A 12,402-nucleotide genomic window follows, 5' to 3' on the forward strand; every position below is an offset into this window, starting at 1 on the left:
TTGTCATTTATCGGAAGTTCAGGATGGAATCCCTGAAGTCCCTGATTCCGTTAATAGGGAGGAACGCCCTGATGTGCTCAGTAGACCTTCAGGACGCCTACTATCACGTCCCAATTCATCCAGAGTCACAAAGGTTCTTGAGGTTTGCCATCCAGGACCACAAGGGAGTAACTCATCACTTCCAGTTTACGGCCCTCCCCTTTGGGATATCATCTGCACCCAGAGTGTTTACGAAGCTGGTAGTCGAGATGGTGGCCTTCCTGAGACACAAAGGTCTGGTGATTATACCGTACCTGGACGATTTCCTACTAATTGGGAATTCGGAGAACAAACTCAGAACAGACCTACAAACCTTCCTGTCTCTCACTCAAGATCTGGGTTGGTTGGTGAACATAAAAAAATCGAACCTGGTGCCCTCCAGCACTATCCAGTTCTTGGGCGTCATCCTGGATTCCCGAACGCAGCATACCTTCCTTCCACCAGACAAGGTCAAAAACCTTCAATTACAGGTTCGACGTTTCCAGAACAGGAGGTCATGTCCCATAAGGGAAGCTATGAGCCTCCTGGGGCTTCTCTCGTCTTGTATCATGTCCGTCCCATGGAGTCAGGCCCACTTCCGATCTCTCCAAGCATGGATCCTCAGAACTTGGAACAAACAACAGTCCTCCTTGGATCACAAAGTTCTGATTCCCCTAGCGGTGAAGACCTCCCTGAATTGGTGGAAAAACACAAGCAATCTGTCCTTGGGAGTTGCCTGGGAGAAGGTTCCCTACATTCAAGTACTTACGGACGCAAGCGGAAAAGGATGGGGAGCGAAAGTAGGAGATCATTTGTTCCAAGGTTCCTGGATTCCAACAACCCGCTCTCAGTCCTCCAATTTCAGAGAGCTGGAAGCAGTCTGGAAAGCCCTGAAGGCTGCAGAGACCCTTCTGGTGGGTCAGCACGTAAAGATCCTTTCGGACAACACGACGACTGTGGCTTATCTCTCTCACCAGGGAGGCACGAGATCGGAGAAACTGATGTCTATTGCAAGGAAGATCTTCAACTGGGCAGAATCCCATGTGAGTTCTATCTCCGCAATTCACCTAAAAGGAATACTGAACGTAGAAGCAGACTATCTCAGTCGCCAGTCAATAGATCATACCGAGTGGTCCCTGAATCAAGAAGTATTTCAGGTTTTGGCAGAAAGATGGGGCACTCCACAAGTGGATCTGTTCGCCTCCAAAAAGAACGCAAAGGTACCAACGTTCTGTTCGCTAAACCCACGGGACAATCCCTGGGCGCTGGATGCGCTGACGATTCATTGGGACTGGGATCTCAGTTATGCATTCCCACCTTTGCCTCTACTTCCCAGGATAATCCAGAAACTCTACCTAGAAGATACGACACTAATTCTAATAGCCCCCTATTGGCCGAAAAGGAGCTGGTTCTCTTCTTTAAAAAATCTATCAGTAGAGGATCCATGGCCTCTTCCTTCCAGGAGGGACCTGCTTCACCAGGGGCCAATCCTACACCCAGATCCGAGCTTCCTCAAATTGTCAGCATGGATCCTGAGGTCCAGAGGTTGAGGTCCCAGGGGCTCTCAGACCGAGTGATAGCCACCCTAAAAGCGAGTAGAAAGAAGGTTACCTTCTCAATTTACTTAAAGATCTGGAAGAGATTCTGTACCTGGATGGGCAACCCTGCCCCAAACTTAGAGCCGCCCAATTTTCTGAAAATCTTGGACTTCCTCCAGCAGGGGCTTGAATTAGGTCTTAGACCCTCTACCCTGAGGGTACAGGTCTCGGCACTTGCCTGCTTCTTTGATCGAGATCTAGCCAGTCATCGCTGGATTAAAAGATTCATGAGAGCTGCCTCCCGACTACGTCCCTCTCTAAAATCTAGGATCCCCAACTGGGACCTCAATACGGTACTCACTGGCTTGACTCTTGCTCCGTTTGAGCCCCTATCTAGTTGTTCCACCAAACATCTATCGCTTAAGACTGCATTCTTGGTGGCCATCACGTCCGCAAGAAGGCTAGGCGAGATCCAAGCACTATCGATACAGGAACCCTATCTCCGTATCACCGATGACAGAATCATTCTTAAGTTAGATCCAGGATTTTTGCCTAAAGTGGTATCGGATTTCCACCGTAACCAGGAGATAGTCTTACCCTCCTTTTGCAGTAATCCCTCTAATACTAGGGAATCTAGCTTCCACTCTCTAGATGTAAGACGCTCTGTCTTACGGTATCTTGAGGTATCAAAAGGTTTCCGTAAATCCAGCAACCTATTTGTGTTATTCTCAGGTAAGAATAAGGGTCTAAAAGCCTCCAGGTCCTCCTTAGCACGGTGGATAAAGGATTCTATTTCCATCTCCTATGAGTCCCAAGGTCTGTCGTGCCCCCCAAATTTGAGAGCTCACTCTACCCGGGCTATGTCCTCCTCCCAGGCCGAGCGGGCCGGAGCTTCTCTTGAGGATATCTGTAAAGCTGCTACTTGGTCTAACATCCACACCTTTACTAAACACTATAGGTTAGACCTATCTACTTCAGACTTGTCTTTTGGACGTAAGGTCCTTCAGGCGGTCATCCCCCCCTAAGCTATAATTTTTTATATCTCCTTGTAGCCGTCGTGGTGATGAGGTGGAAAGCCGGAATTAGACTTACCGGTAATTCAGTTTCCACGAGATCACCACGACGGCACATATATTCCCTACCCTTCCTTAGTCTTACCTGGGAGGTTATGAAGTAATACCCTCTCGGTTCATTAATTTTCTGTTCTCACCACTTATTTCTGTCTCTGTAATTTTGGACACACTGGTGCTGGTGGTGGGAGGGGGGATTTAAACCCTCTCTCTGTTCCTGCCCCTACAGAGGTCAGGGGTCAATCTCCTTGTAGCCGTCGTGGTGATCTCGTGGAAACTGAATTACCGGTAAGTCTAATTCCGGCTTTCTTCTTGTTGCATGTTGAAGCTCTACTTGGAACCTTGTTAAGAGCCAACAATAAATGTGATTTATTTTTGGCCATTTTTCAAGTGGTCTTAAACTTTTGATCAGGATTGTATAAGTGTTCTGCAAGACCATTAAGGAAGCCAGAGCTGCTAGGTCACAGTGACTTTGAACTAGATTTTTTATTTTTATTTTTCTTGCTAAAAATTGCATCTTCTAGTCCAAGAAAATAGGGTACCCTTTTTAAGGTAACTTTCATGATTATACAAATCTTACAACAACGCAATAGGACCCAGTTTTGAAATAATGCATGTGTAGTTCTACCTGTAGTCACTTTATTCCATGTTTTTAGAAGGAGAGAATTACCTTAATGGCTTAAAGGGGCATCTCAGTGCATGAAGAAAAGTTGTACACATGCTGTACAGCAGTTACCTCACTAATTATCTGTCACGGTTTTCAAAGGAGGCAGGGTCCCTGATGTCCTGTTTCAGCCAATCAGTAGATGAGGCAGTCATTGTTGCAGCCATTGATTGGCTAAGCAGCATTTATAGCTGTTTCCTGACATGTCAGGAGCAGGAAGGGGGATCATTTAGTGCAAGTTCCACCTTTTGGGGCCTTTCACTGATTCGCACTTACCATCTCGCAGCAGGGTTCCTGCTGCGCTGGTCCCACTTGTCAGCATCTGGTTTGATGAGGGTCACATGCTGCCGTAGCAATGAGGGTTCCCCAGTGTGTTGCGTGTGGGGGACACAACTGCTTAGGCCAGTTATTGGCTGGAACACACATGTGTTTGATGCAAGTTTTCTGCTATCTTGCTTCCTTTTTCTCTTCTAATGCAACCTGCATTTCCTGTCATGCCTTTGCAAAGGATTCAGAGCAGTGCAGTATACTTTCTCAGGGCAGTAAATAGCAGATCAGTGAAAGCTGTTTATATGGAATTTGATCTGGGATGGAATTCTGTCATCGCACCCAGAAGCAGTTATGAAAGGGAACCTGTAACACTGTACATGGTGCTGAGCAGCAATATGTTACAGAACAGGATGAACTGGGTAGATTGATCATATAGTGTAGAAAAAATTTAACTGGACTTGTATTTTCTCTTAAAGACATTTCTCTCACTCTAAGTCAGTTGGATAACTAGCAAAATAACTGCAACAGAAAATACAGCCCAGTTGCTCTTCGATCTGCTGATATAGTGATCTGTAAGAATAAAAACCTTTACAGATTCAGTATAGGGCCTCATGCACACGCCTGTATGTAATTTGTGGTCCGCAGATCCTCAAAATACAGATACCAGCCATGTGCATACTACTATTTCTCATCTGTGTTATTGGGGGATGCAGGCTTGGCCATGGGTATAGCTGCTGCCACTAGGAGGTGTACACTAAGCACAAAAGTGTGAACTTCTCCCTCCAGCTATATCCTTCCTCCAGGGACTAAACTAAAACCGTTCTAGCTTAGTGTCCAAAGGAGGCAGACATCACTGCTATGCAGATCTGCCGGAGATCTTGTTTTTTCAACCCATGAAGAGTTGGGTGTCCAAGTCTGCACCCAATAGCTAATTCTGACTTGAGGCAATAGAATCTGTAGTAAGACTAATGGTATCTTGAATCGTAATATATATATAAACCCCTAATTTAATGCTGAGATCAATCCCGCATATCTAATTCCCTCTTTCTAATCACATACTCTAACCACGGTTGCCACACTTGGGGAAAAGCTTTTCTGATTTTGGTCTCCCAACCAATCATCTCTTCCATACGGCACAAATACGTCATCTTCTCGTACCACATATCAAACGACGGAGATTCTCATCTTTCCACTTTAGCGGAATCAACAGTTTAGCTGCAGTGATCATGTGGGTAGCTAGGCTCATTTTACCTGGCCTAAAACTCCCTTCTGGTAGCCAAAGCAGTATTAGCGGGGCCGTAAGTTTGACCTTCTCAGGACAAACCGTGTTAATAATATCCTCAATTCTGGACCAAAACTCTTTCATCCTTGGACAGAACCACCAAATGTGTGAGATGCTCCCAACATCTGAAGAGCATCTCCAACACCTGTCTGAGGGGGATATATTTATTCTGTGGAGAAACTCCGGGGTCCTATACCACCTTGTTAGCGTTTTATAGGAATTCTCCTGGACTCTGATACAGGTGGAGAACCCGTGGGAGTTGGCCAGAATACGTGCTCTGCTACTATTATCCAATTTAACATTCAACTCTCTTTCCCAGCTATTTAAGAACGTGGGGTTTTGAGGGCTCTTATTACCCAATATCTGTCTATATACCACAGATAAACATTTACTTGGCAAGGTAAGGAGCAATATATAATTTTCTAACCACGTGGGATCTGGCAGAGGGAGATGCCTGGATTTCCGGAATTTGGCACAGGATTTCTCGAAGTCCCATATTTGCAGTATATCACTACTGCCTGTGATAGACGTGTAGAAATCACTAGTAGCCTTAGATCGACCTAGGTCACCTAGCCGAAGGTGAGCCACAGACGTCCTAATTTTAGTAACCTCTACAGGACATTTTGCTAGTATCTGTGGCAGTACATGGAGAGGCATCAGGGGTGACAATCTATCCTTCCCCATATTGAGCTCCTCTGAATTTTGGCAGCTACGTATTGTACTTCTGAGTATGTCATATGGCAAATCTCGTTTATTTGGCAATGGAGCCTTACCCCAAAGCAAGAATTCCCTATGTCTCCCCAATAGGGATTTTTCCATGTCAGCATGGATAGGGAGTGGGTCAGGGTGCGTCAAGGATAGCCATCTCTCCAGGTGTATAGCCTGTAGGTATGAGGTAACATCTGGTAAGGTGAATAGGGAAGTCTCGCTTTTTTTCCATCCCAAAGGAACTGACCAAAGATAGAGTTTAGCTTAGTTTGAAACGTACCAGGGACTGCTGTCGGGAGAGATCTAAACAGATATAGTAGCTGGGGAAGGATAAATGTGACTAAAGCATTCTTCCTACCTAGCCAAGAGAGCATTTTCTTTTAGAAACCTGCTAAGGTAGATTGTATTTTAGCTAGTAAGGGGACCTGGTTAAAAGGGGTTATCCCACTTTGCGTTTTTATACTTACCTGCTGCCACCGTGCGTTCACTTCCTGGATTCTGGCTGGGGGCGGGCTTCATCTTGATTGAAGTCTTCTCCTGGCCGGGCCGCGCGCTGGACTGAGCGTGCACGCCGCCGCGCATGCACAATGGTGACTTATTTCTGGACAGTATAATACAGAACCGGCGTGCGCGTTCGCAGCTCTGTACTATTCTGGCTGGGAAGAAGTCACCGTCGCGCGTGCAGGTCAGCGAGCGGACCGGCCCGGCCGGGAGAAAAGAAGGAGTCTTCTGGGCAAGCGTGAGCATCGGGATTTTGGAGAAGAGCGGTGGTCGTAACCAGGGGAGACCGAGTCACAACAATAAGGTAAGTGGGGATGAATTTTATCCTAATCGGTGGGAATTTGTTAATAAAGTATATTTACAAAAATGATCACTGTCAAATCATTAACAGATTTAACAGTGATCATTATGATGGGATAACCCCTTTAAGTTGGTATAACAGGTGGGTTTGTTGCTGTTTGTCCCCCTGCTGGCCCCTACTCTTTTGCAGCAGCCTCCCTGCTCTATTCGACATGCACCGATTCCAGCGTCCACCACTAATTCTGGGGCCACCCCCCCACCCAATCTGCAATATTTTAGGCCCCAGCTTTGTTTGTGGTGGTCTATTTTGGCCATTTTTCCAGCCGGTGGCTGCTGTTTAAATCTAGGCCCTGGCTCAGTTTGCAGCCTTACGGCCAGTGGCAGCACTAGACCGTTTTCACGTTTTTTTACTCCAATATCTTTGTGGTCCCCAAAAAGGGGATGGTCCAGCACATGCTGGACCTCAAAGCTCTCAACTGCTTCCTGAGGGTGTGGCGCTTCAGGATGGAGTTCTTTGATCATGAACCTGACCAAATCATGCCTTCATCCTTCTCAGCAGCTAATGTTTCTGGGCATGCTGTTTGACACTTGTCAGGCCAAGGTGTTTTTACCTCCACATAAGCTGTCCACACTTTGCCTTCAGGTCCTCCCCTTACTTTGGCCCCGCCTACTGCCCATTCAAGAATGCATGAGAGTTCTGGGTCTCATGGTCTCTGCCTTCAAGGCGGTCCCCTTTGCACAGTTCCACACCAGGATTCTTCAAAGGGCCAGTTGGGACAGGTCTCCAGCCTCACTGTATCATTAGCTCCTGATTATTTCAGCTCCAATCCATGTTGGCTTGTGTTTACAACAGATGCCCGCGTACATGGCTGGGGAGGGCTATTGGGAAGTCTCTCTGTGCCAGGCACTTGGTCTCCCAAGGAATGCTTCAAACAACATCCTGGAATTGATGGCTGTTTAACTATCTCTGGCTCATTGGACAGACAATCTGCTGGGGCATCTGGTTCACATTCAGTCTGACAACCTCAATTTACCAGGGCGGCATCTGTAGTCCTTCAGCAAGAAAGTTTAGACTATCACATCCAAAGTCACAGGTGCACATCCATAAAGCTAACATGCAGACATACAAATAAAAATAAAAAATACATATGGCAGCACATTGTTATACATGCAAACAAAAGAACTAGGGATTATTTGGGATTACAGTGGTACTATACATGAAAAATAGCTGGTTTGTACACAGTCATTAACATTGTAGGCTTAGGTTAGGCCCAGGAGAGGCAGTTCTGTTAGTGTTCGGTACCAATCTGCAGAAGCCATCTTGACGTTGGTAGATGGGCCTGACACATTTAATCAAAAATGTGTGTGAAGAGCGTCCATATTTATACTCTGCTAAGAGGCCCTGGGCAGATGGGCGGGGAGTGCTTAATCTAAGGCCTCTTTCCAGGACATCCTTCATGACAACACCACATGGAGCTCTAAGGGACAGGAAGCACATAGAGGTTAAAATGCCCCTCCATCACCAGTGTTCTTCCTGTCCCTCATAGGTCAGCAGCAACAGAGAAGGTTCCCTGTTGGGGAATGAAGATAGAACTATACAGGAGAGATCCCTGGGAACATTTAGGGGATTTTCTCCTCTCCTTTCCATTGTGTTTGGGCTGTGCTAGCACCCCTTGTATTTTGGTGTCCCCTAGCCTTACCAGTTCCCTTTTCAGCCGATGGGTCTGGTTCAGGTACCATTTTCCCTGTTGTAAGGTCTCTGAGTATTCTCCTACTCTCTACTCCTACCAGCTTAGGCTGGAAAGCGCCATGTTGAAGAGTCACGTGGACGGCCGCCTCCTTCCAGCCCAGTGGGGTTTCAGCGTCTGACGTCACTTCCATGTGTCATCGCATCATCAGGACGTCTGCGTCAGTTCCGCCCTCAGAAGGGTGCAGTCATGTTTTTTTTCAACAAACAATCCTCAGAAATGAGGAGGAGCAGCATCAGATGGGTGGCAGCAGGAAGGTAGGACTATTTAAGTCCGCTCTGTACAAGACAGTTGCTCTATCATGGAAGGTCCTGCTTCTGGTCGCTCTGCTCCCATCCCAGAATCTCCTGCTCACGGTCATGTGAGTGTTTTTTTTGTATATGACCCGGTATCCTGCATAATTAGGTGCATATGGATTGTTGCTATCTGGTATTTTTCCCTTTGTTTATATCTTTTTTAGCATGATAACGAGGCAGTACATAAGACGCCTTCAGAACCTAAAAAGAAAGGGAAGAAATGTGTAACGTGTAGCAAGAAGTTGCCAGACTCCTATACCAAGCAGCTTTGCAGTACTTGCATAGATAAACTAATGAGGTAGGAACAGCCGTCTTTCTTGTCAGAAATTAAGAAGTTGATTAGAGACGAAGTACAGTCTTCAGTAGCGAAGATTATTCCTCCTCCATCCATCTCTCACGGTCAGCAAAAAAGATCAAGAGCAGATATGGATTCTGACTCGGATCAGAAAACTTCATATCAGCTAAGGTCCGAGGTGGAATTAGATGAGGAAGACGTCCCCTCCTGCTCTGTGGAAGAAGACCTGGACTCTCTTATTTCTGCGGTTCACCAAACCATGGAAGTAGAAGAGGTTTCACAATCCCGCTCAATACAGGATGAAATGTTTGGCAGTTTGAAGGCTAAAAGGAAACGTTTCTTTCCAGTAAATGTGAATCTTAGGTCTCTCATTATGGAAGAGTGGGAAGATGCAGAAAAAAGACTCCACATCTCCCGAGAATTTAAGAGTCATCTGGAGTTTAATCCAGAGGACACTAAGCTATTGGTCGAGACCCCCAAAATTTACATTCCTATTGCTAAAGTAATAAAGAAGACTACTTTACTGTTCGAGGACTCTTCACAGCTCAAGAAGGCCATGGACTGAAAGATGGACAGCCTCCTAAAAAGATCTTGGGAAACATCTTCAGCCCTTATCAATACTAATATTACAGCCATGTCAGTGGCCAGATCTTTATTTTAATGGTTATCCCAATTAGAGTAGCATCTAAAAATGAAGACCTCTAAAGAGGAAATTTTGGAGTCCATCCCGCTTCTAAAAATGGCTACAGCTTTTGATGCGGCTGCCTCTGCAGAATCAATCAGATTTGCAGCAATAAGAAGTGCTCTGTCTAACTCCACTAGACAGGCTTTATGGCTAAAAACCTGGTCTGGTGATATTCCTTCTAAAAACAAATTGTGTACCATTACCTCTGGATCTTATGTATTTGGATCTGTCCTGGACACCATCTTGGAAAAACCTACGGATAAAAAGAAGGGGTTGCCAGAAGAGAGATCCAAGAAGACACAGTCCTTTCAGAATCCAAGGTCTCGTTATTTGTCACAGACATATAGAGGAAAAGGCAAGACAAGGGGGTGGAGTTTCCCCGAAGGAGGAAGAGGCAGAGACTTTCTTCTTAATCCCAGTTCATCCCAGAATAAACAATGATGGTCTTCCTGTGGGAGGAAAAAAAAATTCTCCCATAGTGGGAAAAGATCACAGACAATGATTGGATCCTAAGGATAATACAGAAAGTTTACAAGATGCAATTTTCAGCCACTCCTTCAAAAATATTCACCTTGACTAGTTTCAGCTAGTCAGAACAAAATTTAGCTATCAGGAGAGATCTCAACAAGCTGCCATTACTCCAGGCCATCAGGCCAGTACCTCCAGAAGAATGTTTTACAGGTCACTATTCAAGCATATTCCTGGTAACGAAACCCAATGGCACATTTCGGTCTATTCTAAATCTGAAATTCCTGAATCAGTGGATGGAATACAGAAAATTCAGGATGGAATCCGTAAAATGGACAATTTAACTCATCTGTCCAGGGGCAGTGATGTGTACGCTGGACTTGAAGGATGCGTATTATCATGTGCCAATATGTCCAGAGGATCAAAAATTCCTAAGATTTGCAATTCAAAGAGGATCCTCAATTCTACACTACCAGTTTCAGTGTCTTCCATTTGGCCTGGCTTCTGCACCAAGAATATTCAGAAAAATAATAGCAGAAGTAGTTCTCTCCTGGTTACGGAGAGAAAATGGAATTCTGATCATACCATATCTAGATGACTGCCTCTTAACAGCTCCATCTTCACCTCAAATTCACTCTGGAAACCTTTTCTCGATTAGGTTGGATAATCAATATAGAGAAGTCGGATTTACTACCAGAAACAACAACAGATTCCAACATCCAGAGATATTTTCTACTAGAGGAGAAACCAGCTTCAATTCGCCAGGAGATCTCCATCCTGCAAAAGAAAAAAAGTCTACTAAGAAAAGCTATGAGAATACTGGTTGTAATGACATCATACCAACTGTTCCGTGGCGTCAATTTTATTCAAGGCTTCTTCAAAAGACAATTCTGACAAGGTGGAACAGAGATCCGAAAACTTTGGACCTGAAGATTCGTCTACCATACAGTGATTCACAGTCTAGCATGGTGGACAGCCTCAATAAATTTGTCAAAGGGAGTCCCATGGTCTTTGCAGCCACAAATCTTGATATCAACAGATGCCAGCAAGACAGGTTGGGGCACACAAGCTCACAATACTTACTTCCAGGGTCAGGACCTATCTCTCCGGTCCTCAACCCACAGGGAGTTGAAGGCAGTCCTAGAGACCTTCCTGAAAGCAGAATACATCTTGAAAGGTCAGCACCTTTGAGTATTGTCAGACAATATGACAACTGTCTCACTACTAAGAGACAGGTTCAAAATTTCCGCCTCTTCAGTTCCTGGCAGACAAGATCTTCAGTTGGGCAGAAAGTTTGGTTATTTCAATTTCAGCCTTCCATTTAAAAGGAAAATGTTCCATCAGTCCAGGGGAATGGTGTCTCAAGAAGGACATCTTCCATCTTCCGTGCAAGAAGTGGGAAACTCCCCAGATGGACTTGTTTGCCACAAGAAAAAATGCACAACTGCGTCTTTTCTCTAAATCCACGGGACAATCCAGTAGCAGTGGATGTGCTCTCCCAGAACTAGGATATGGAGCTGGCCTTTGCATTTCCACCTTTTCTGGTCTTAACCACTTGAACCCCCCTAGCTGAAACACCCTTAATGACCAGGCCACTTTTTACACTTCTGCACTACACCACTTTCACCATTTATTGCTCGGTCATGCAACTTACCACCCAAATGAATTTTACCTCCTTTTCTTCTCACTAATAGAGCTTTCATTTGGTGGTATTTCATTGCTGCTGACATTTTTACATTTTTTGTTATTAATCGAAATTTAACGTTTTTTTTGCAAAAAAATGACATTTTTCACTTTCAGTTGTAAAATTTTGCAAAAAAAACGACATCCATATATAAATTTTTCGCTAAATTTATTGTTCTACATGTCTTTGATAAAAAAAAAATGTTTGGGTAAAAAAAGAAAAAATGGTTTGGGTAAAAGTTATAGCGTTTACAAACTATGGTACAAAAATGTGAATTTCCGCGTTTTGAAGCAGCTCTGACTTTCTGAGCACTTGTCATGTTTCCTGAGGTTCTACAATGCCCAGACAGTACAAACACCCCACAAATGACCCCATTTCGGAAAGTAGACACCCTAAGGTATTCGCTGATGGGCATAGTGAGTTCATAGAACTTTTTATTTTTTGTCACAAGTTAGCGGAAAATTATGATTTATTATTTTTTTTTCTTACAAAGTCTCATATTCCACTAACTTGTGACAAAAAATAAAAAACTTCCATGAACTCACTATGCCCATCACAAAATACCTTGGGGTGTCTTCTTTCCAAAATGGGGTCACTTGTGGGGTAGTTATACTGCCCTGGCATTTTAGGGGCCCAGATGCGTGAGAAGAAGTTTGAAATCAAAATCTGTAAAAAATGACCGGTGAAATCCTAAAGGTGCTCTTTGGAATGTGTGCCCCTTTGCCCATCTAGGCTGCAAAAAAGTGTCATACATCTGGTATCGCCGTACTCAGGAGAAGTTGGGGAATGTGTTTTGGGGTGTCATTTTACATATACCCATGCTGGGTGAGAGAAATATCTTGGCAAAAGACAACATTTCCCATTTTTTTATACAA

This window comes from Bufo gargarizans, chromosome 3, assembly GCF_014858855.1.
Source record: "Bufo gargarizans isolate SCDJY-AF-19 chromosome 3, ASM1485885v1, whole genome shotgun sequence".
NCBI lineage: Eukaryota > Metazoa > Chordata > Amphibia > Anura > Bufonidae > Bufo > Bufo gargarizans.